The sequence below is a fragment of the Bombyx mori genome, chromosome 18 (assembly GCF_030269925.1).
Source record: "Bombyx mori chromosome 18, ASM3026992v2".
NCBI lineage: Eukaryota > Metazoa > Arthropoda > Insecta > Lepidoptera > Bombycidae > Bombyx > Bombyx mori.
Window position 1 is genome coordinate 7831670 of NC_085124.1, and position 26445 is coordinate 7858114.

The 26445-nt window shown below is 38.2% G+C and overlaps 1 protein-coding gene and 1 non-coding gene across 2 annotated transcripts in view; both read right to left on the bottom strand.

Annotated features, from left to right (window-relative positions):
• LOC101746298 (uncharacterized) overlaps positions 1-26445 on the bottom strand; it is a 265185-nt gene that overhangs the window by 68685 nt on the left and 170055 nt on the right. The gene's annotated exons all lie outside the window — the stretch shown is intronic.
• On the bottom strand, positions 4002-4074 carry Mir2791 (microRNA mir-2791). The gene has a single exon (NR_107375.1). It is a non-coding gene; the product is annotated as a microRNA mir-2791 (primary transcript).

Here is a 26445-nt window from a genome sequence, read left to right on the forward strand (position 1 = left end):
AGATGGCATTCGGACTCTCGTTTGATTTGGAGCAGATAGGAGCTTTGAAATGTCAGTGGAAGGTTCAGTTGCATTGACATGTCGACTCCCTATTCAAACCATAATGTGTTAGGTATACTTAGCGGCAGGATTATCGACCTCTGTCATGTTATAGAAAATCTAATCACATGATAATCGGCTTGTGCATCTAATCAATGCTCCAAAGAGGACGAGGGAGCTACAGTCATATTCCGGTCATAGCGTTTCTTTTGCACAATAGTCGAGACAGGTTATTTTCTAATTTCCAATCATATGCATGTAAACTAGAAAAGTAGGCAGTATATGAAAGTGTATTACTTCAATTTAATTATGAAATATTTCTCTGTAATCCCTACTTCAAAATGAACGGAGTCAAGCCGGATATTAAATGCCAACAACGTTAGAGTACGAGTGGTAAGTAGCTCTCTCTCTGTATTCTGCAAATTATATTTCAAAGGATCCTTATTGTGAAACAGAGTAAATAAAAATAGTTTAAATAAATCATTCTTTTGTTGCTCCAAGTTCGGTACTTGTCGTCTATTAAGAATACGGATTCAGTGACTTGAGTTGGTCTTGAAATAGGAGAGACAGCGCCGGATGTGCTTTGAAAAGCGGAAGTTAAATTAAATTGAAAACCTGAGACAAGACCTGAATTAGGTATCATTATATTTATTTGTTTGTCTTTGAAGCGTGTACAATAGTTTTACTTCACTATAAAAAAATATACAATAATTTTAAAAAGCATTAAGTAGTTCAGTGATGTGAAATCCAGATTGTCCTATCTAAGTTTTACTATACTTTCCCTAATTCTTACTTTGAGTGCTGGTAGTAAAACGTGGATCTGCACGGGTCGATACTTATGCTCAATCTTTTGCTTTTTTGTTTTTTCTTTTACACGGGTGTTACGAGCTCATCACAATGAGAATGCTGCCACCCATCTTGAGACATGAGGTCTAAGCCTCAATTATATAAGATAACGGTAGTATAAACAGACAGGGAAATGCTACCTATCCGTCACACCATGTCATTCTGTATCGTGGAATTATTTCGTGCCTGAAGGATTTTAATTCCGATATGGTTCAATAAGAGTTACCTGGGTGTTTTATCTTCTAGGCCACCACGAGTTCTACCACAAAATAAATCCCTTTAGTTGAGTGGGCTAGCCGTTGTTTTAATGCAGCCCGATTTTATTATTTATTATTTCTTATCTGGTTGGACTTGGTCCCGGATGGTGGGTGGACTGGCTGGATTGGTGTTTTGGGTTTTTTTTTATAGTAAAACGGCTGCTCTATCCATTCAAGCCGAAACGCATTACTGCTTCACGGCAAAAATAGTCAGGGACCCGTACGAGCTCAAAAAATGCCCCACCACCTATAATTACGCAAATTACAATTCATCCGTTCATTTATCTACCTAAGCTAATAAAATAAGACACTAGCACGTACAATTAATTAAATTCTTAACCGAATTAACAATCGTTTTAAAACTAGTTTGAAATAAAAAAATAAAAATAAAAAAACTTTTGTTCAACGAGCATTGCGTAAAACGGTTCCAAGATCGTGTAGGAGTGAAACAGCTCTGTTTATATAATAAAACTTTGTTCTGTATCTGGTATACGCTATAAAAGTTTTCAAGTTATTTAATTAAAACGACAGACTTTTATGGATAGAAACTAAATTCCGTAGAAGTTTTCATGCAAGATTTCGTAATGTGTAAGCGTTTGCAAAAATATAATATACTAATAGCAGCCCGTTCCGACTCCGCTCGGGTCTTTAACAAAAATTTCAACGACGTTATTTTTTTTAAATAAAAGAACACTTATTGCGACATAACTATAATAGTTAGACATATGCTGTCGCGACACTTTTTGTAAATAATAATGTGTTCTACAAAGTCGTAGTACATTATTTTATTCTATCATCAATAGTTTTCGCAGGGCATAGGTTACATTATTGGAGTTTTAGTAAGGATCCCTATTTTTTTTCAAAAAAGATTATGCCTATGTCACTCGGGAATAGAGTAGCTTCCAGACAGTATAAGATTTTTTTTAAATCGGTTCATTAGTTTCGGAGCCTATTCACTACAAACAAACCAACAAATTTTTCCTCTTTATAATATTAGTATAGAAGTATAGATATGCATTCAATTCGTATTCATTCTAAGTTGAAAGGTATGTTAAAAATCGGGGAAGCAAATTAAACGCAGAAAACTTGTTTAAAGATGGTTCCTAATTAAACATAGTTTTATTGTACATTACGGTTCTGGCATAGGAACTAGCTGTCTCTTGCAAACCTACGCTGTGATAAAGGTGACGTCACCAACCGATGTGCATTTTTTCTTTTAACGACTTGACAATTACTGTCACTACATAAAAAAAAACTTACTAATTTATTTTATGTAAACACTGGATCTCACTACTCGATCAACCTTTTGATGAAAAAGTAAAAAAAGGAAAATTTCTTTTGTTTTATTTCTCTAAACTACCTATAAATACGTAAGTATATAAAAATAATTTTGAATGTTATTAAAAAATAATTTTCAATTTGAAAATTATTTATGTATCTTACAAATTTTGTTAGCAGTACCACTATGTTATGTCTCCATCCTTATTTGTTGAACGCAAACAGTCGATTCGGACTCCTTACTTGGTTATTCTAGTTATATCCTTAAATAGACACACAATAGTTTCCTTTTACCAGAACAAAGCAGCACTGGTGTGATTTACGGCGATCTCTTTTCAAATATAAATTTCAATGCACGTATAATTTAATTTTTGTCCTCTTCAAACTATCGTGTTTTAATTTACTTAATATAAATTCAATAGTGTATTGCATTTAGTAACATTAAGTGTTATTAATTCAGTTGTTTGTTAAGTACAGTGTAACAAGAAGTTTATGTAAAGCGTAGTGTTAAAGTTAATGCATAAAGACATTGTCACTTTACCCTACATAAACGCCTTGCAAATATGCATTTTAAAAAGATCGAGCGCATGACCACAAACGCGCTTCGGAATTACGTGAGCCTCGACGCTTGTTCTTGAAGTTAAGGAGAATAAACGTCCACTTTTGTATTCATAGCCCTATAATATATTTCGCTTTGCAATCTGTCAGTGGAGATTATGTAGTACCGGGATGCACAGAGTTATGGAAGGGATGTGTGACGCGAGCGCGCCCACGGTTTATTGTCTGAGCCTTATGTTAATGGATTATGAGCGTGAATAATTATGTATTTAAACATTTCAAAACTTTCGGTTGTCCGTTTCGTAATGCATCGAACAAAATGTTACAATAATAATCCTGTAAATAATATATGCACCCGCTGCTTCAACAAGTAAACTTAAAACTTAGATATCTTTGGACAAATTGAATATTGACTGATTAATTGCTACATCATGCACAACTAAAATATAGATGGATATTGGTATTATTAGAATATAAGAATATATAATTATTAAGGTAAATCTTTTTAAACTTACCAATCCACGGTTAGTTTCAAGAGAAGAACGATTAAATGTCGTTAGGGTTAATAGTTTAAGATTTTATTTAATTACTATTTCAGCGCGTCAATGCTGTGTTCACCATACTCACCGACGTTGGCGTAGTAATCGTGAAGCGTATACAATTGATAGTCACCTAATTTGAACAGGTACGCGGACAGAAGCACTGCGTCCTGTCTCGGGTCCACGTGTCCTGGGTGATGGACGGCCGGCCTCATCAGTGATGATATTGAGAAGTCAGTATTCGTATGCCCCGGACCACACCATCCGTTCACACTACACAATTTGCAATCTTCCTTCATAGTTCCAAATAATAACACTAATTTTGTATATTCTATATACGATGTCCGTTTTTTTCTGTACTCGGTTTGTACGGGGCACTAATAAATCACATACAAAAATATTTGTGGGCTGTCTCACACATCACAGAAGATATCACAGCGGCGTTCGGCAGCGGTTCTGTAAAACGTAATGTATTTGAAGACTGACTCTGTGATATTTTCATAACGGACCTGTGTGCTTTCGTCGGCTGACAGAGCTGTTATGAAAAATACATCGAGTGTACGTTTCTCTGTAATCTGGTCAACATTAAACGTTTTTCCGAGAATTTAGTAGGTATAAGTAGGTACTTCGGAGTACGATGTTTACAATCACTTACAAATCTTCCGACAAAATCAACAAATATTTATTAGTTTGATATTTCACTAATTTACTTAGTTAAGCAAACATTTCACACAGCCATTTCAGACTCGTTCACACATTTTACAATTGAGATTTCGTTTGTATTTCGTCAAATCTAATCTTGCTTACAGATTGACCTTTTAAATCTTTAGAACGCATCTCATGTTATATTACTAAATAAGTAATATTACTAAGTTCTATCTGATGTTATATTACTAAATAATCATTAATTATTATGATCTACATAGGGACAAAAATACACTTAACTGTTGTTTAAATTAATAGGAAAATACTACAATAAAATTACTACAATGCAATTAGACATGTATATTTTATCGTTAATGTAATTGTAAGTTCCATTAAAAAAAGCCCAAAAAGTTGCTCCTTATACATCATTAATTTTGATACAGGCGTAGTTTTTTTTTTCAGTAGCCTATTTCTCTTGCATAAACTAGAACTATGTACGAAAGATAAATAAACAAACATACATACTATTCGTATTTTTACTATTGATTTGTTTTAATATGGCAGTGGAAATGTTTGCAAAGAATTAGCGGGATGTATGTGATGGTAAACAAAGTTAAACGGTTTTAACTCGGTGTGGTGTTGGCGGGCGCTGCATTGCGGCTACGAACGGGTCAGAGGTGCAATGCTGTCCTACAAATAAGAATCCACGTTTATATCCATTAATCGGAATTGTCTCTTGTATTCTTTTAGTTGTAATAACCATTTCTATGTGAAATCAAGTAAGCATTTATTTCATGTTACACAAACGTTTCTTAACTCAATCAAACAATCGCACGGTGTACATATCCGAGCAGATCGGATTACGTGAATTCCAGAAATACTTTATTTCAAACAGATGTACTTCAACAAAGAATTGCATCGATGCATCGTATTACAACACAAACATTATAGCAAGCGTAATAAACTTTATTTATCCAGTAATACGAATTTGTTTTTATGATTTCGGTGGCTAGGCATTGGTTACGTGCGCGGAATGGCGACGCAACATGCACGCGGCCTTGAAACCAGCCAGTAAACAAATGTCACGTGTGCGCTCCGACAGAAACGATATAAAAATCAGTTCTCGCGATTTCTTCCTTCAGCTAAATTGCGTTTGTTCTCTCCTCGTTTACGTCATATTACGTTTAATAGGGGATCAGTTATCATTTTATCAGTGTTTTTGTAGATGTTGAATACCGATAAAAGCGTTATTCGTGCGTGCGCGAAATTAAAACTATGTAATTATTTGCGTTCTAAAATTAACTACCTACATATTCGGTAACTTGATCTAACAATTCTTTATTACGTTCACCGTTACGTGATCAATTTGTTATCTTAGAACATCTGCCCTGGATCTTCGCATCCTTTTCTTTGATACATCCAAATATTAGAAAAAAACTCTAAATAATAGGTTTAGTCGCACGTGCGTTCGTTGGGTAAGCAGCTGCTGTGACAGATGTTGTGGACGGAAGGTAACCACCCCGCACTTCATGCGTCTTTCATCCCCTTGCTACCTGCATCACCTGACTCATGGACACAGTCAACATTAACTTAATAAAGACCCACACTTTATTATTTAGGTCATAACAGAACAAGACAAATCATTGAAAGTTATTATTCAAAATCAATTCACACAGTCAGTATACTTACATGAATTAAAATGACTAAATTCATAAAGCTTATTTGCGGGCAAATGGTTAAAATCACCAAATTCCCGAGTGAATTCTTTGTATTACAATTTAATATATTATTATGTATAATTGTAGTTATAACGGCAATCAATTTAAACAATGTATCAACATTGGTTAGATTCAGGGCCAGTAACGTTATTTGATAATTTTATTTATACATTGAGCAGTTATTATTGGTGAGAACTGGATCCTATTATTTCTACTTTCCGGGTGCAAAGAGCTGTGACCCCATTAGAAGGTATCAGCTTTCTGGCTATTTCTACGTTCTGTTTTTCTGGTTTTTAGTTTGGGCCAGTTTTGCGATTTTCATTTTTTAGGTGGTTATCGAAATTTACAGTGTGATTTATATTAGACATCAGACCCATTCAATGTTCAGTTCAGAACTTTTTGTCTCTAACTATTAACAAGTAGCCTAAGAGACTATTCCAGATATGCCCGGACGGGGTCAGAACACCAAAAAGGCCATGAGCAAGACTACGCAACTAGTACTCAAGATATAAAGATTTGGTTTGAAAAGTTAACAATATGAACTAATGAAAAACTAGTTAGCGGGATTAATGCCCTTGGCTAAAAAAATTTCGAAGTGCCTGCTATGATGTTATGGTTAAAAACAATTGGCAGGGATCATTGGCAAAGACCCAAGGGTTTTGACGGTGATTTCTACTGCAGTTTTATTGATCCGGTTCGTTCATATTATATTAGGTCTAATTGTAAGAATATTAATATTGTTTAAGATGGATGTTCATCGACATTCGTTCATATTAAAACCGGCTACCTTCAATGCAGTTGGCATGTAACTCTGGCGTAAACCCAATTTGTTCCGAATATGGTTATGTACTGGCATCAGAACCGCACCTAGTGTTATGATGATAGATTAATCAGTAATCGTCTTTCGATGTATTTATTCTAATAGAAACTAATAGCGGTTCGGTCCCGATCTATTGCGATAACGATTTCCAAGTTCATTATTATTTGAATCCCAGTGTATTTATCTTGAACAATAACTGCTGATTATTTAAAGTAATTCGTGTTATATAGAACTGAAGAACGATTTTGTGAGAGTTGGTTTATCGCTGCCAAATTATCAGTATTGATTACCATATCGTGACAGCGCGATAACCTAATGCTTACTTTCATTTCGCCTTGATTTACATTTCACACTTTTCGGTTATTACATATCAAAAGAATATAGATAACATTCAATGTTTTTTTGTGGCAATTCTTATCGCAGTTTAATTTTTGGAGTTACATATATTATTTTTGAACCATTCGGATTATGTTGATAAGCAGAATTTGTGGATGATATTTTTATTTAACATAAATATCTAAATTACTCTGTAGATTTCACAAGAAACAAACCGCTTATGTAAGGCTTATGCAAGCCGCACTTAAGTGCAGAGAGCTAGCTATATCGTAGGTCTGATTGAAATTAGATAGTGACGTAAAAAAATTGATTGTTCTTATATATTTTTTCCGGTTTACATCGTTTATCTTTGTACTCTTAGTAACAAGGACATAAAAATGTGGGTGGTTTGGCAAAAAAGAATCGCGAACCAGTATATTGGGACGACCTATACATTTAAGTACCTATTATTACGTACTTAAAATCGGGATAAAGCAATGAAGATTCTTTCGTCATTTAAGCCGGGGTCCAGATGATATTGCAATTAAACACAACTGTTTTGCTAATAAATAAAAAGAATAGTATTATTTATCAAAAATATTATTAAGGCTATGATTATTTATTTAAAATAAGTATTCAATAACGAGACATTTATCTTGTGATCAATTAATGTTAAGTTTCTAAAATCATTTATCTGTGTAATTGATGGTTACCGGGGGCAGGAGAGTGTGAAATTTTGCAATAGAGTTATGGTGTATAATAGGGCAGCAGGGCTAGTGAAAGTAAAGCCTTTCACTCGAGTTGTCTCTTACGCTTTGTGTGCTTCTAATTTAAACAATCATTTGTCGTTTCTATTGTTCAGGACGTAACTTGTATAGGAACGAAATAAAATTGATACTTTCATAGAAGCGCCTATACTCGTAGTCCGATATTTTCATGATTTTGCGAGTGCGACAATCAATTTTTTCGATATTATGCTTGCACACTGTGAATAATTGTCGTTTTGTGAATTAGTTAAAATCTTTATTTTGAAAGGGTCATTCAAAGGAAAAGGCTGCGTGGTACAAAAAAGAAAGCTTTTCTTGAAGAAAAAACAATTTAAATCTACTCTAAACACGAATTAAACACAAGGGGCTTTTATTATTAATATTACTAGAATATTAACTTGCAACTCCAGAAATGGGTACTTGAGGTAAAGTTTAAGAACGACAAAGGTAGAACTTCTGCTGCAGGCTGCATCAAAGCAGACCGCAAACTCATAAGCGAACTTACAAAAGTTAGTAAATGAATTCAATTATAAATAGGAGCTTGTTGGATTCGCTGTAAAAGATAAACAGGACTTGAAGCTTGTGTTTAAAATTAACTTTATTTTTCAGTTTCGGAACTAGCCAAGTGAGCCGTGAGAGTTAGTGAAAATTATTTAAAACTTCATTCAAGAAACGAAAAATATGTTTACAAATATGTGAAATAAATTGCGTATGTTCATTGCGATAATCAAGATTAATTTAAAATATTTCAACATTTATTATGATAAAATATTTATTTTATATAATTTAAGTAAAGGTTTAGATTTATTTGTTATTACTTTTATCGTGTATTAGATATAAATGGTTTGGTTAAAGTACAGCATCGAAAAGTACACAGTAAGTATACTCAATTCAATTTGTAAAATATTTAGCTTCTGTCGGCACACTTGCAATGGTGTTCCAAATTACTTCTCTATGCCAGCTTAATAGCTTGTTTGCCGCCTTTTGTCTAACTAGGGCAGTGCCTCGATGGCATTAATTGATAGCATTGACAAGCTCGGCTTACATTGCAAATTCCAGGGAGGTTAAATCCGCATAGAGGTTTGAATATTTGATCAATTTTAGCCCTTTTGCAGCGCATGTTTATGTTGAACATATGACCTGTTGAAAATCTCGAATACGCTTTCGAAAACATACCTTGTTTGAGTTACTTTAAAAGAAGTAAATTTTAATTAAACAGTAATTTTAAATTAAGAATTCTAATGTTAGTAGCGAAGCTATCTAATTCGATTGTATGATTTTATCTTTTCAGATGTGTGACAGATGAAAATGACATTTAAAGTTTTCTGGTTCGATAGCTATCATAGATGTATTGAAAGCCGGCCGGCGTTAGGGGTACTGGTAGCCGTATGTAGATTTGGTTGCTTCTGTGACTTTGCCAACCGGACAGAACCCGTTTTGCACAATACTAAATGTTAACGAGTACTCCGCGCGTTGTGATCAACGGCATTCGCTAGCCATCACCACACCGGTAATTGTACGACGCAGGTGACATTTACTTGTATTTGAAGTACAGTTGCGTTCCTCGATTCACACTTTAAGATCATCCACAAGTTTGGCACAACACGACACTAGGCGCGAATATGTCGCCGGATCCAGGTTATGTCGTGAACGGAAGCGGCGCGTGGATAGTGCGTCGTGTTTACAGTTGGCGCGGCGCTTTCGCGTGGTGGACGAACGAAGCGACCACTCGCCTCCGAGGTTGACAGTCGACTGGCGGCGTACGAAAGAAAGCTGTGTCGCGGTACGCGGGCCGAGGGGGGACGGGCGGGACAAGGAGCGAGCGGCACACCTGCGGGCGGCGGGAGCGCCTCTTGCGACGCGAAGCTTCCCGCTGCTACGCAATAAACGCTCGATAAACTTTCACATTAGGCGCGCCTAACTGTGTGACTGTAAGCTCGTTTTTACTTCACAACTTTAATGTGTAGTACAGTCATAGGACGACGTCAAAGACAGCTCACATTTGACATATAGGTGCTTTCATACATTAAGCTTCGCGAGTAGCCTGCGCTTGCGCACGCCTTGTTTGACTCCCTTTCATAACAGCAATTTTCTGAAAATTTTCATGTTGATTTTTTACTGGTATGCATAGACGACCAGACAAGCTTACGGCCCACCTAGTTTGGAAGAGAAGTTGATGCGCCGTATCATGTTACGTGTTGGAACTGTGGGGTGATATGTGGGATTTGAAACTTAACAACTTCTTCATTGTTTCTATCTATCATCTGATTCCTGTGCCGCGATAGAGCTCAGAAGGGTTTGAAGGTGGATAGTGTTAAGACGCGCATATGGACTGGCGCGTGTAGTAGTCCTAAGATTCGATGAAGGTAGACGGACTGACTATAGTATTGCTATAGTATGTAAATATTTGGAAATCCCCGCAACAAAAAGAACAGAAATAGCGGATTTCCTACTTTTGAAAACAGAACGAATACCACGTATTCGTTCTGTGGCAGGCCGGTGGAACCACAGGCTCACATCAACATATGGTATTGTTACATTAGAAAAATGCCATCAGTTATCAACAAAAAAGTCTTTTAGAATTTTTTTAACCTAACCTAAATAGTCGCTGGTAGCTTTCAGGGGCAATTTCAGCTACGCGCGGTTTGCTAGATGAGCTCACGGGGCTCAACCTAGGAGGACTTGCTAACATCTGCCTTAGTAAGGGCAGTGCTTTGGTGAATCCAACACCGGATCGGAATCGCGACCCACTGAGAAGATTCAGCGAGAAACTCAGTGGGTTGGTAAGTAAAGTAAGACTATTACCGAAGCAATGCTGCAGGTAAAATTATTAATTATAATTAACATATTAATGTTGTAATAAACATATAATAAACATATAATAAACATATAATAAACATATAATAAACATGTAATAAACATATTAATGTTGAGATGTTTTTTTCTTTCGAAGGCGGGCAATCCAAGAAGTGACCAGTTGGTAAGTGATGGCCGTCACTCACAGACAGTGCTGGATGCACAACCAATTCATACCTATCATTGAGTAGGAATGGTGGCGAATTCATTGCAAACGGTATGCGGAAATGCCTCTATTGATGAGCTCTATTATGGTGCGATGGAAAAAAATATATATTCTACATATTATGAAACAATTCCTTTAATAGAAGCATGTACGATAAACAAGAGATTGAAGTCGTAAAGATGTTTAATGACCCCCATATTTTTCAATTTAAAGGTGGTATCTAAACGTTTTGCAGTTTTGCGTTCTGGATTGAACGATAGAACGGCGGCTGCCCAATCCTGGTTATCCCAATCATGGTTATAGTAAAACAAAAAACAAACCCTCTAAATACATTCAAGGAACCAACTGTTTCGAAAACACACACATGTACCTACATGTAAAATAACATACCTGTTATAGGAGTGACTTAAATGTCATTTTTATAAAAGGGAATACCTACTGCAGCGAATTTGTTACACATCGTGTGTGTGATTTTTTATTCCGGTTAATGTAACATATCATGATGAAGATACACAGAGCAAACTTTAAATTAGACTAAGTTTTAGATTTTAAATTAATTTTATCAGCAGCGGTTTGGCTGAGCCCTGACATCGTTGGTATCCATGACCAACGGTGACTTACCATTAGGCTTGCCCGAATGCCTTAAGTAACGGTTTTTTTTAAACTACCCTCAGTTTCTCTTCGGGAGATTTTCAACTGATTTTGAATTGCTGGATACGACATAGCCTAATTGGCACAATTTTTTCATGTGTAGATAGATGGATGAAGGACCTCACGGTCCACCTGGTGGAAAGTTTACGGTAGATATCACGGTTGACTCTGCCCCTAGCATTGCTGGCGTCCATGAGCGAAGGTAACCACTCACCATCAGGTGCACCGTATGCACATTTGCCTACAAGGGCAAACAATTTAATAAAATAAAAATACTGGAGCCCATAGACATCGAATTGCGAATGCTGCCACCTACCTTGAGACATGAGTCTCGATATTATAATTGTATCGTATAGCGGCTATACCATAGTTCAAATAAAGAATTTATGTCTGCTTCGCAGTAGAAATATGTGCGACGGTATAAGTACCGGACCCGTTCAGTACCGTTTTATTACGCCCTTCCACCAGTAAAGGTAGCTTTTGCCAAAGTGGTGAACCCTAACTGTAAATAGAACCACCATTGAATAGTAGTAATTACACACCACAAGACCAACGAGCTGATGAAATATTCTACAAAACGCTTAACATTCGGCGGAGTGTAAGCTCGTCTAACGATTTGCGCCAACAAACGAAAACCTCACTCAATGTCTGAAATAAACTGGGTTGTACTCCAATAAATCTATAAAATAAGCGACCTTTCTTATTCATAAACTTTTGTAGCTAGTGCTCTATAATACTTCAGGCTAGTATAATATAGTATAGCGACTGTCATTACGCCTTTGAATCACGCGGGGTCGACACGTGCTCAAAACACGTGTACAGAGCCATTGTGTGTATTAATAAATTGTACATTTTCATGGCTTTAGGTATTGTTTCTATACGTTTGGTTCATACCTACCTACCTACCTATTTTTCATTATGTAGCTTTTTCGAACCATTCAATAATTCATTATAGTTCTTGTATAGTGAGTAGTTTATATCGCCGTATGTACTTTGTGATATATCGAGTTATAATTATACTAGCGCAACACAACTCTCAATTCGCCCTAACTCCAATAATTTGATTTTAACTGGAATTAGTGCCTAATTGTTTTATTTGTATTCAGTCAATGCACCTTAAATAAATTAAACTATAATAACCGTACTTGTCGAACTCGGCAAAAAGTTCGACATGCAGCCTAACCCATACATCAGCCCAACGTGTTTCTCGCCGGATCTTCTCAGCGGGTCGCGATTCAGATCCCGTAGTAGTAGTAGATTGATTCGGGAAGCAGTTACCCTTGAATTGTTAGGTCTCTTCTGGAGGCGCTCGAGCAACTGGTAGCAAATCCCATCCCCTCCTGGCTGAGCCATTGCTCGCCCACCTGTCCTGTTGAAATTGGAAAGGCTACCGGGTCACTAGTATTCGTTCATTAAAAAAACACAATAATGTCAAAGCTAAATTTTTGTGTTTAAAAGTCATTGTTACATTTACCCGTTTCAAAATGTATTCTAAGATTTTTGCGGCGCCTTTGAAGAGGCTTGTACGTCCGATTTCGTCGTAAATATGTTAAGTCTCCAAAAATGATCATAAAAAAGGCAGTGAATGTACCTTTATAAATATAGCACTTTTAAGACTGTTCATCAAATGTTCGGATTCCTTTACAGAATTAAGCGTTACCTCATGATTGGACTAGGACTTAAGTACTGTAAATACTATTCATCTTTGAGCTGGGTTGTCCTCAAAAAAAAAGTATCATCTATAATGTTCAATCTATTATTTGGCAGTTTGGATTGTTGATAATTCTGATCTAATGGATCATGGGTCTACGGAGAGCTCTCTCTTTTAGTCTACCTGTGTTTGATTACGGATGTTTGTTCAATTGAGAGTGTTCTTAAGAATTATCTGAAATGAATCCGTCATCTCCTTTTACCGAACGCACCATCTGCTACCGTAGTTGAGTTCATATCTGTCATCTGGTACGGTTGTGTTCAAAGTTTGCGTTTCAAGAGATCTTTCATGTAGTGTACCTTCCTATAATGAGCTATATTCTATAATTAGTACCACTCCTCAGTGTTACCTGTACGCTATGATAGGTCATTTTTAAACAGGTTTTGAAAATAAATGAGCGAAGCTTCACTGTTTAGAACCAGGAGTTCCACGGCAATTTTAAATTATTTTTTTAATAGAATTCTTTAGATTCTAGTAAACCGTATGTTATGCTTGGTGAAAGGGTATATATCTTGTATAAATAACAAATGGAGCCACACTTTAAGAGACAAATGCATTTCATTTAACTCAGCCTAATCTTTCTTGCAAAAATGTACAACCAAATATTAAGTACCACATGAATAATCTTTAATTGTGGATCTTGGAGATCTGACCACCGAATTTCTAATCATTTTTTTAATGAATTTATTGTGTACGGGAAAAAAATGGAAGAACTATAATTACCACCCGTTTGAGCCTGTTTATTTTAAGTTTTTTTTATGAGTCAAGCACATTAGTTGAAACAGGTGTGAGGGCTTTTCTTTTTCGGTTTTCGGAGGGTTTTCTACACATAACGGACATTTTTTACACTTTAATTTCATGATCACGGCTTAATGATGTTTAAATACGTCAAATATCTTGGAGTACCAAGAATCAAAGAACATGCTAACCATTTAATAAACAAAAAAAAACAATTGGTTTATCTATTTTCAAATCCCTTTGTCGCAAAATGATAAGGTTTCATGATGATAAGTAATCACAGTTTTTACTAATCAAGAGATTAAAGAATATCATTATTAAAATTATTTAAAGAATATCATTATTATAATTAGACAAACACAATTTTGTTTATTAGATATTTTAGCTGGCAGCGCTGATGTAACTTTATCGGTGTGAAGGAAGTGAGCACGATAAGATAAATCAATTCCGGTAGTAGAAGAGCCACGCCGTGTTTGGGTTATTTAAATGGATTATTGGATTAATTGAGTGGACACCCGACCCCGATAAAACCTTTTTTTGAAACTCGGGCGATGCGTTGGACATGTATGAAGTGAAATCTACTCTGATGTATATTTTTTTTATTAAAACCAATTACGAATTGAAATGTTCAATTTGAAAATATAGGATCGTGGAAATTCGATGTTGTAGATTTGGGAAACCCCTTGGTGGTAGTCAGCAGATCATGTGCCTGGCAACATTTATGAGCGGCAGTGACTACTTGAGATGAGGTAGGTCTGCCACCGATGGCAATGAAGTAACAACTATGCTCTTAAGGTTTCGCGCGTAGTTGATCCCGTTTCATCAAATAAGTTAAAACATGGCCTTGAAGTTAAGTTGTTCGTGGAGTCCAACGAAATTACAGCATGAATGCCGCCACTCACCTTGGGACATGAGGTCTCAATTTTTTTTCCACTTATAATGTTAATGTTTTGTCTTTCGAACTGGGACGACTGGGACGTCTGACTGCTTCACCGAGGAAGTAGATAATATGGTATCTACCTACTCGGGCGATCTTACTTACACCATTATTCCAAAATAATAATAATAACAATGATATACCTCGACCGTGTGTCACATATTATTATTTAAAAATTATAAAATGTTGAAGAGCAAATACGCTCCATAACACAATATAAATTCAGAAAACTAGTTTTAAAATCAATATTTTATCGATTTCTATTATTGTTATTTTATGACTTCATATTTTAGGAATATTGATATGAATCTGAAATAGTTTAATTAAGAATATTTTGAAGAGCACCTGCATCATTATGGATCACGAATAAATTAAATAAAGTGATTATGATTAAAATTGAAGATAAAAAGATTATGTAAATCGGATTTAATCTCGCGTTTTTATTGTCATTACACTATTACCGACGTTTCCAATATCTTACAGTTTTAATGGTAACATAATATGTCTAAGGTTTTGTTATTTTTTGATATTTGAATATTGTGCTAGTAAATTGAAACATCGAACTAATATAATATAATGAATGTTATAGCGATAAAGTAATTTTAATTATGTCTACAATGCGCGAAAACCGAAGAAACTATTATTAGGGAACTAGACGCACGGAACTCACCACTAGTCATTTTCCCAAGAAAGCCTTTATGAATGAGTCCTAATATTAAGGAATGGGACGAACATAGTCCAAACAAAAGTGCTCCGTAAAGTCACAACCCTCAGCAGTGAAGAACACGATCCAAGGAGGAGAGAGTGAGACGTTTCAAAAAATATCAGCCTCATTTCATACCGTGCTAAGCGTTTACCAGTAAGGACCAAAAAGGACGGTCATAGCTATTCGAGTGGGTCCACAAACTAGGGTATTTTTGTATAGTATTAGTAAATTTTGTTATTTTCATTTTTATTGCACATAAGCTGACCCGGCTTGTGACGTCACTGTCATTGGCGTGCGATAGAGATAACAAGATTTTTTAATTACATTGATCTTGTACAACATTGTTTCCTTTTGATATTATTCATTGTAACGTTTTTTTTCTTCTTCTCCTACCTATACTGATAGCGTTGAGAGGCTATTTCAGTTTCTCCTTGACGTGCAGGTGAGCTCACGGAGCTCAAACTAGGAGTGTTGTCACCACTGGTCCTGGCAAGAGCAGTGCCTCGCAGAATCTACCACCAGATCGAAAACGCGACCACTGAGAAGATCCGGCGAGAAACTCAGTGGGCTGTGTCTATGGGTATTGTAACGTAATATGAAATGTCCAATATGAAAAGCAAGAAACATCGTACCTATCAACTATGTCTACGATTACGTAATTCACCCGGGTTATAAGATACTTCGTACCTAAGGGAAATAAAAATAAATTGATATACACTTACTTTGATAGCACCGGACGTCTAGATTCTTGAAACTAAGCTCAATAGCTAAGTGGTTATAAACTTATAGACATGTTAGTTAACCGGAAATTGAAACTTAACATCCAAAAATAATATTCACATTTGTTTTGATGCATTTTTATTGAATACAGACATAGTAAAATTGTATTTTGCCTTAATTGTTCTTTTTAAGATTATATTTTTTTCAGAGTGTTGTCGTTGATTTTCCTTCATTTTTCAATCCAAGGACAATTCTTTTGAAACACTTTTGACCACTATCATTTCAAAACTACATTATTAGAAAGTTTGCTACTAATCTCAATATAATTATTTGATCTTCTTTAAATGTATCGTATAACTTATCGACGCCTTTTAGCTACAAATGGTAAAATAAAAATTTTCGACCCAATTTTATTTAATTTTATTAAAATTTAATTTTATTAATTTAAAATTTTTGAGTCGGAAACTTTGTTACAGCACACGCTACAGTTATCAATTGCACTTGTAATTGAGTTATTTGTTCTAAAATCCTTTTCTATCTAACAAAGTATTAGTTTGATTTGCAAAGTGAAATCCGAGTAATATAATGACAGACGACGACAACTCGACGACATTTTATTTCTACGATCGTAAGGATTTTATCAAACTTTTCCTACGCTATTAATTCAATCCATAAAATCATTCAGCAACAAAGAAAAATCTTACCACTCGCATAAAAAGCAAGTACATCAACTTCAATCTGCTTTATTAAAAACTTATTTCTGTTAAATCAAATCTGTAGAATATTGAAAGAGGCCTTAATCAGAAGAAAAACAGATTTGATTAGCAGATAAGAAGCTAGACTGCTAGACCTCGAATCAAATATCAAATGCCCGAGCAGTTCGATTGAATAACACAGTAAGTTCCCTGACAGTGGCGTCGTATGCAAACGAATACATATTTTAACATGAATAGAGATCCGAGCAACGCCGACTTCATGAACTAGGTCAATGCATTTCGCATCAGACACCAATCTGTGCTTCAACTTTTATTGCCGTTGAAAATCAATTTAGAAATACTGAAAGTTTTTGACGTTGCCCTTAGTGCGTTTTGAAAATGGTTTTAGTCTTCAATAGAATCTAGATACTGTCTTTTTATCGCTTTAGATGAGTGAAAAGCTTATGGTCATCTTAGCGTTAAATGGTTACTGAGACCTAAAGACATGCCTTCAACAAATTTAAGGGTTAAGTTTGAAACTCTGAAAGTATACTTCACAATTTTATAATTAACAAACGATATTAACAATTTTTTTCCTTAGGGAGTTTTAGTTATTATTTCTTGTGGCTTTAGTATGTATCTTAGCTAAAAGAACATGTGCTTTTACAATTAATAACACAAGGAAAATTTGAGGACGCTCAAATATTTTTCAGTCATCCTCGGCTAAGTATGCAAATAGACAAAAACAAAACAATTTAGTAGTCACTTCTCTGTTGTCAATCTTTTTGTTTGTTTAATACCTGTTGATTGAAACTTACAAATTTCAATTTTTGAAGAAGATTTTCAAGAATTTTTTTTTACCACCTCTACAAGAAAAATTGTCAATCAAATACATCAAATTAATTTAAATTTTGAGGCGTCAGTGATTACGGTCGAATTTAGATATTAGCGTACAATAGTCACATTAAATTTATAGTTCATGAACGACTTCCACGAATTTTTTTCCTTTCCATTCTAGTAGCCTCAAGGGGTTATACTAGATTCGGAGAATTTGTAGGTGAGCTTACGGGGCTCAAACCTGACGACGTTGCTAACACTAACCCTAGCAAGAGCAGTGCTTCGCAGAATCTACCACCGGATCGGAAATGCGACCCAGTGAGAAAATCCGGCGAGAAACTCAGTGGGCTTTCCATGATGAAGTTGTGTCGTAAAATCAAATTTTTATAATGCAGTTTTCTTACTTGCCTTTTTACTTGACCAGAGCCTTCACGGGTAGCGATCATTATCATGTCTATTTAGTTTTGTATCGCAAAGCAGTCACGCGTCCAGTTTCAAAGATGCAACAGGTGGAATTAGAATATATTTACGATTTTGACTTCATTTTTAAACGGAGATGGCGTTCTTGTTGTGGTGTCAGTAGAATCTAACAAGAACTTAGCTTTAGGTGAGCCGGAAGCTAATTTACCCATTCAGAGTATTCAAAGTTAAAAAAGACGCTCAGATAATGATTCGGTCCAAGTACCGCTTAAATTCTTTTTCACAGTTGTAGCGGATGAGGTTAGGATAAGTCTTATGATCACAAATCTCCGTTATGTTACGTTAATCTAATATTATCTAGAAGAATAAAAATATTTTTTCTCATCGAAGGTAGACGAGTTGAAGGCTTAACTGATTGTTAGTAGTTACGGTCACTTAAAACGAGGTGCAAACCGTTGCTTATTGCTGAAACTCAAAGACACAACCCACTGAGTTTCCCGCCGGATCTTCTCAGTGAGTCGTGATTTAGAGGTAGATTCAGCGAAGTACTTACTGCTTTTGCTAGGACTAGTGCTAGTAAGTTCTCGAAGTTGAGCTCGTCTACCACGCGTATAGTTGGATTAGCTCCTAGGCTACCAAAGATTAGGTATGGAAAAAGTTACTAAAATATGTCGGTTTGGGTTAGAAATTTCCTAAAATCTTTGTACGTGTAGCTTTGAGTACTAGTGAGTTTCGTATTGTCTCATAGGTTATTAGAAATGTTCTATGACATTTTAGGAGCTCTTTCCACCGGTTTTGTTAAACACGAAGCTTGATATTCACACTTTGCTGCTATTTACACAATCTAACATTCGTTAATGACGCGAGAAAACTACAGGGTTGGCGTGGCTGATTGATTTTAATTGGTTTTATGACTAAGCTTGTAAAACCATTTAAGCGCGGGGTGTCCTCCTGACGTTTGGAGGGCAATTTTAGACGTTAATTGAGAGAAGTTGCGTTAACTCAACAATTTAGGAACTGACATTTAATTTGTCAATTTAAGTTTCGGTGTGTTTAAGTGATTTTGAGTCGATTGCCTCGTAAGAAAGCTGTTTAGATTTTAGAGAGAGAGAGAGGGAGAGAGAGAGAGACAGAGAAAGAGAGAATAGAATACACTTTATTGCACACCAAAACACAATTTACATTCAAAAAACAGTCAAAAAGCAGATAGGCGGTCTTATCCCTAAAAGCGATCCCTTCCAGACATCCGTTTAATTTACAGAAATTCTGGAAAATATAAAAATATAGCAGGTATGTTGCGGTGTACCATAGACAATACATTATTATAGAAAATATATACATACAATAAACAGATATATGTATACCGTTTACATATAATATATACCAATATACTTACTTACATACAATACATACTAATATATATAGATTTTAACAATACTGAAGTTGTTTTAAACTTTGAGAGTTGTATTTTTAATAATAATGGCTCGTCGAGTGGCACAGTGGTTAGCGCCCCTGTTGGACAGAGGGTCGTGGGTTCGATTCCGACATCGGGCAAATATTCGTGTGATGTACAAGTTTGTTTGCTGTGTGAGATAAGTGAGGCTGAGAGATGTTCAGTTCTATCACATTTATGCCTAAATCGAGAAGTGCCAAGAATAAAATTATAATTCATATTTAGATAAAACTGAGTTACAATGTAATTCCTTGCACCCGGCGAAATGATCTTTCCTCGAGATAAAAAATATAATAATAAGGATAAGGCTACGAAAATAAATACTTCGATTAATAAATTATTATTTTTTGAAAGGTACTTGAATTTTGATCCCTAATAATATTTCGTGGTAAGTTATCCACAGCTTTTGTTGTGCGGTTAGGTTAGTTTTCGTTTAGGATTTAGAATTCGAAATTGATAATTAAGTTAATTAATTGTATGCACTGAAACCATAATTGCCATAAATAACAAGTCCTCGTCGGCGTAGTTTTTGTACGCATTCCACTGAGGCGTACGCTTCATTAACATTTTCCGTTCCTATTACGGAAACGGGCCCTGTTTCGAGTCAATTCGCGCGAAGCGAACCTTCTTTTTGTTTCGAACAAGAAAAATAAAAAAAGAACAAAAACACGAAACCTCCAGCCAGCTGCGCTCGAGCATCCTGTAGACGTCACCATTCGTTTTTGCATCCATTGATCATTGCGAAATATGACCATCCTTTGCTGTCAAACTGCGGCTTCCCGACGGAGGAAAGAGACAACATCAAAACTTGTTGTTTCGTGTTGATAATAAGTAACAGCAATCTTCTGGGAAAGCGCCGAGTTTCTTTCAAAATAAGTATTGTTTTTTTTTTTTTTTTTTTTTTTATTGCCTTTGTAGGCAGACGGGCATACGGCCCACCTGATGGTGAGTGGTTACCGTCGCCCATGGACTTCAGCAATGCCAGGGGCAGAGCCGAGCCGCTGCCTACCGCTTAATACTCTCCACAAGCCTCGTTTGAAGAAGGACATGTCATAGCGCTCGGGAAACACCGTGGAGGGGAGCTCATTCCATAGCCGGATGGTACGTGGCAAAAAAGATCTCTGGAAACGCACTGTGGATGACCGCAGTGGCTCCAGGTAGTATGGATGAACTCTACTCCGGTGGCGGGCGGTGCGATGGTAAAAACGAGATGCTGGTATCATCTCGAACAATTCCTCAGAGCACTCCCCATGGAACATACGGTACAAAATACAGAGGGAACTGAAGTCCCTCCGCAGACCCAGAGGCTCCAAACGATCCGAGAGAATGGGATTATCGACAATCCGAACGGCCCTCCTCTGTATGGAGTCAAATGGAAGAAGCTGGTATTTGGGAGCCCCAGCCCAGAGATGGGAGCAGTACTCCATGCGAGGCCGGACTTGTGCTTTATAAAGCAAAAGTCTTTGTCCAGGCGTGAAGTACCGCTTCGCTCTGTTGAGGACTCCCAGCATTTTGGACGCCAACTTGGCTTTGCCTTCCAAATGACTCCGAAACTGGACATCGCTCGAAATGTCGACCCCAAGTATCCCGATACTCTCGGAAGGTTGCAGGGATACTCCTTGGAATTGCGGCGCCATGACAAAGGGGTCCTTCTTCGCAGTGAACGCGCAAACTTGTGTCTTTATCGGGTTGAATTGAACCAAGTTCAATTCACCCCATTCGGAGACTCGCCCCAGAGAGTTCTCCACTTCAGACACAAGTTTTGATCGTCTCTCTTGCACCACGCTCCGAGAGAGACTCTGATGGCCGATATATCGCGCATCCCCCGTGCTGTCATCTGCATAGCAATGCATGCCATCAATAGACAGCATGTCATTGATATACAGGATGAAAAGCGTAGGGGAGAGCACCGAACCTTGGGGAACGCCAGCGTTAATGGTCATGGTATCAGAACAGTCACCGTCTACAACGACCGTGATGCTCCGCCCATCCAAAAAGCTAGCGATCCACTTGCAGAGACCCTCGGGGATTCCGTAAGATGGTAACTTCGATAGAAGTGCCCTATGCCAGACCCTGTCGAAGGCCTTCGCGATATCAAGGCTCACAGCAAGAGCCTCGCCCTTGCTTTCCAAGGCTTCAGCCCACCTGTGAGTAAGGTATACAAGAAGATCGCCAGCTGAGCGACCGTGACGGAAACCGTACTGTCGGTCACTGATCAGCTGGCGATCCTCCAGATACTTCAGGAGTTGTATATTAATTATTCGCTCCATCACCTTGGAAAGCAAGGAAGTTATCGCGATAGGCCTATAGCTCGATGGGTCCGACCGGTCACCCTTCTTGGGGATAGGGTGGACGTGGGCAGTCTTCCATGAAGACGGAACCCTGTTAGTGCAATAAGAGAGGCGATACAAACGCGTTAGCGCAGGCGTCAGCTCAGGGGCGCACGTTTTCAGAACCACTGCAGGGATGCCGTCTGGCCCGCTCGACTTATGGACGTCCAGGAGTCGGAGTTCCCGCCTGACTGCACACTGTGTAAAGCAGATCTCGGGCAGGGAACTATCACACCGGAGGATGTTCGGTGGTGTGGCACCCCCGTCGTCCACAGTCGAGTTCGAGGCGAAGAGTTTGACCAGAAGGTCAGCCTTCTCTTTCGCACTATGGGCCAGACTGTCATCGGACTTGCGTAGTGGTGGGAGACTAGACCTGCAAAAGTTTCCTTCTGCAGCTTTGGCGAGCGACCAAAAAGCACGGCTCCCAGAGGGATAGCTCTTCAGTCGCTCGCCAATTCTAGCAACGTGCTCCGACTTCGCCTTGGCAATAACCTTCTTGTAGGACCTGGAAGCGGCGTTATATTTCCGCCTTTCCTCTGAGATGTTAGGGTCCTGACGTCTCCTGGCATTATCCCATGCCACGTATGCGGACCGCTTGAGGTGTGCAGCATCCCTGCTGGCATTGTTATACCAGGGTCTGCTGCGACCCCCAACGGGCACTTCAGAGGAGGGAATAAACAATTCCATCCCCTGGAGCACCACGTCTTTAAGACGGTCCGCACAGACGTCAGGATCAGCAGAGGAAAAGCAGAACCGCCCCCATGGGTAGGATGCGTAAAATTCACGCAATCCATCCCAATCTGCTGACATATACCGCCAAACTCTTCGATACCCGGTCGTCGTTCGACGATCAGGACGAGAGAGTGGAACGGCAGCACGAATAAGGCAGTGATCAGACGATCCAAGCGGAGCGTCGACCACCACACTGTATCCGGCCGGATCTGTGGTCAGCAGAAGGTCCAACAAAGAAGGCTCGTGCCCCTCGATATCTGGGACACGGGTGGGCTGTGTCACCAGCTGGGAGAAGCCGTAGGCCAAGGCGAAATCGTAGGCAGTCCGACCCGGGAGGTCAGTGGTTCTGGACCCCAACCACTCTTGGTGGTGAGCGTTAAAGTCTCCAAGAACCACCACCTCCGCAGATGGGTACTGCTCAAGCACGCGGTTAGTCCCCTCTTGCACATGTTCAAACAGAGCTGAACCTGCATCACTGCTGTGGGACCTGTACAGGCACGCGTAGATTCGGCTACGGCCCCCGTGATCTACGCGCAGCCACAAGAGGGACAGGTCCCGTTGTTCGAGGCCCCGAAGACGGCGACAACAGACATCAGCCCGGACGAATACGCACACCCCGGCTTTACGCAGGAAGTTGTGCTCCAATACGTAGCCGGGGTATTCAAGGTATGAGGTATCATCCGGAGCAGATATCTGCGTCTCCGTTAAAAAAAGCAGGGCAGGCTGCGCCGTCTCAAGGTGGTGGTGTACGGCGTCAAGGTTGCTATGTAGGCCCCTGACATTGCTGAAATCCACATTAAATGTGGAATGGGGAGCCGCCTGTAAAACCCTTTTCTTTTTTTTCGACTTCATTAAGTTGTTATATTTCGGGAGAGTAGGATTAGGAGAGGTAGGATGTTAGAGGTGAGATCGAGGCAACACCTGAATGAAGCGCGGAACATAGTACGTGCTCGACCACGGGTTGCGTGAGAGACTGACGCAGGGCATGGAAGGGCCCCCAGTCCACTCTGCGTGCGATCGCCGGGATCCACTCCGGTCTCCGACTCCGGCACGACGACCGCACGGCAGAATTTTACACCGGTTGGCGGGACAGCTTCCCGGGGCGGAGTTTAGTAGAGACACCCGGGTTCAGGTCCCCTACTGACCGGCGGGCGGCAGCGGATACCGTTTCACTGGGTCTCCCTATACCCCCGTCAAACAATCACGCCCCGCGAGTTCGCACGCACGTCTGCTCCGCAAGTTCCAGGCGTAACCAAGACTCACCCCCAACAAGGAAGGGGAAAGGGAAGGGATAGAACTGGCTCTCCAACCCACACGCCGGAACACAGCTAGGCTATTTGGCGGCGGACTCTAGTTGGAGGGTGGTCGCCAGCCAGTCGGACAAAGTCCTACCACCGGTTATGTTTTCGGCTCCCGTTTAGCACCACCCAGGGGTCACTTGTAGGGAATCGCGGGTTAAACCTACGGAAGCGGGAAGCACCAACCCCCAAAATTGAATTGTTGAATGCTTGCTGATTTTAGTTGAGTGTAAATGGGTCCCTTGGCTGGCACCCGTAACAAAGGGTGGTCGCTCCCAATAAATTGTTAGATATTGTTGTGAGTTCGTGACATAATAACTTGACGGTTGGCTTCCTCTGTGTTCGTTAAATAATTTGCAACGGCACTAATTGGGTAATATTCACACAGAAGGACGTCATATTATGAAGAGATAATAAGTAACATGAAATCACTAAACAAATCTACGCGTATTTTGTAAAAAAAATATTTTTAATTACGTATAACGCAAACATTACTTTATATAGATAATGATTTTGCGTTTATTCATCAATTACATAAAACGTAAACATACAAAAAAATATTGTACACCGTGTTATTCACATTACTTTTTGTAGTTTACCTTGGCAACTGATTTCATAATTAGTTGTGTTAAATAAGCTCTAATGAGGATGCCGAGCTAATTGATTATAAGGAAGGAAGTTTAATTAAAACAATAACTTAAGTTTTCACTTAATATTTATACATTCGTGTCACGATAGGAATGTTGATTCCAACTTTAATTATTTTTTTCTAGAACATTTTTGGTGTACTAAATAGGCCCTTTAGAACTGAGTAAATACTTCAAATCTAATGATGGGGGTTGGATGATAAAGATGTACATTGCGGCTTGTGACGTCATTGTCATAAAATCGTGTGCGCGTAATATGTGTAGCAAAGTTTACGCATCCCCTTGTCTAAAATGAATTCTTACGTAATTTTAAATTTTATTTCAATTGCGTTTTCTTAAGTAGGCAAAGGCAAACGTGACTAAGCGACAATGCGTGAACTTTAAAGTAGACTAATTTAAAGTTGAAATACCTGAAAAAAAAAACTATTTTAACGAATCTAGCTGTAGGATTGAAATGATTTGAATAGACCTAGATTTTTTTTTTTTGCACATCGAATGTGGTTATTGCCTATCATCTATGTACAAAGCGGTTATTGTCGTTTACTCACGTTTGCCTTTCAAGCGTCGATATTATTATTTAAAGTCGTACGCATTAAAAAATTTCGAAACATCTCTATTCCATCACGTTAAATGATACGTGCGCAACTTCAATCAGTTAAGGTCACCTCTTATCTATACACATGTACAGTAAACGAATACGAGTGTTCGCGTTTCAGTTGGCTTCGCTTCACAATGAAGACGCAATTTTTTTTATCGTTTCCACGAAATCTTTATGCTAACAAAACAATTAAACGCTTACCATTTATTAAATAACTAATTAAAACCGTTTAACTTTTTAATTAATATTATTTATAATACGTAGTTTTAAAATTAAATTAAAAACAGACAAGCTTTTCGTTTTGAATGATTCGCTGAATTTTCTCGCCGGATCTTTTCAGCGGGTCGCGTTTCCGATCCGCTGGTAGATTCTGCGAAGCACTGCTCTTGCTAGGGCACGTGTTAACAACACTCCCGGTTTGAGCCCCGTGAGCTCACCTATACGTCAAGGAGAAGCTGAAATAGCCTCTCAAGACTATCAGCTGTTCTTGTAAAAGGCACGAAATTATGTAGTTTGGGACACGGTTACTTAAGCGGCTGTTTGTTGATTCAAACGGAATCTGACCAAGTTTTAATTCGGGTCTCTTCATACATGTCTAAATAATATTGGATCAGTTTGCGATTGGATGGTAGGATGATAATCTTATCTAATAATGATGAATATTTCATGCTCATACGTACTTCAAATTAAGGTTGTTGTCAATACTATTTTAGTAAAAACCTATTTTTATCCATTGTGTAGACTAATACACACGCATAAATATAAATACCGATTTAGATAGGCGACTTGATAAGAGAAATGACGTCACTTGTGTCTATGGCACGTCCATAGGTTTAGGGCTATAAGACTTTCTGGATGGAGTTGGGTAATTATTATTAAAACAATGAAAGGAAAAAATATTTACTATTATTATATTACTTTATTGCTAAATTTGATGAGAAATAATGTATTTAATCGAACATTACTGATTATTCTGATCATCGACTTAATATCAACGTGTGATGTACCATTAGAGGTAAGCTGCCGTAAATCGACGTCTCCCCGTAAAACGTAAGTGCATAACACAGCAGTTTATCACTTGATTTAATGGCGCGAAACCGTGGGAAAAAACACGCGCGCCCTGTGCATGTTTAGTCCCGATATCGCTGACAGACTACACACAACCTTT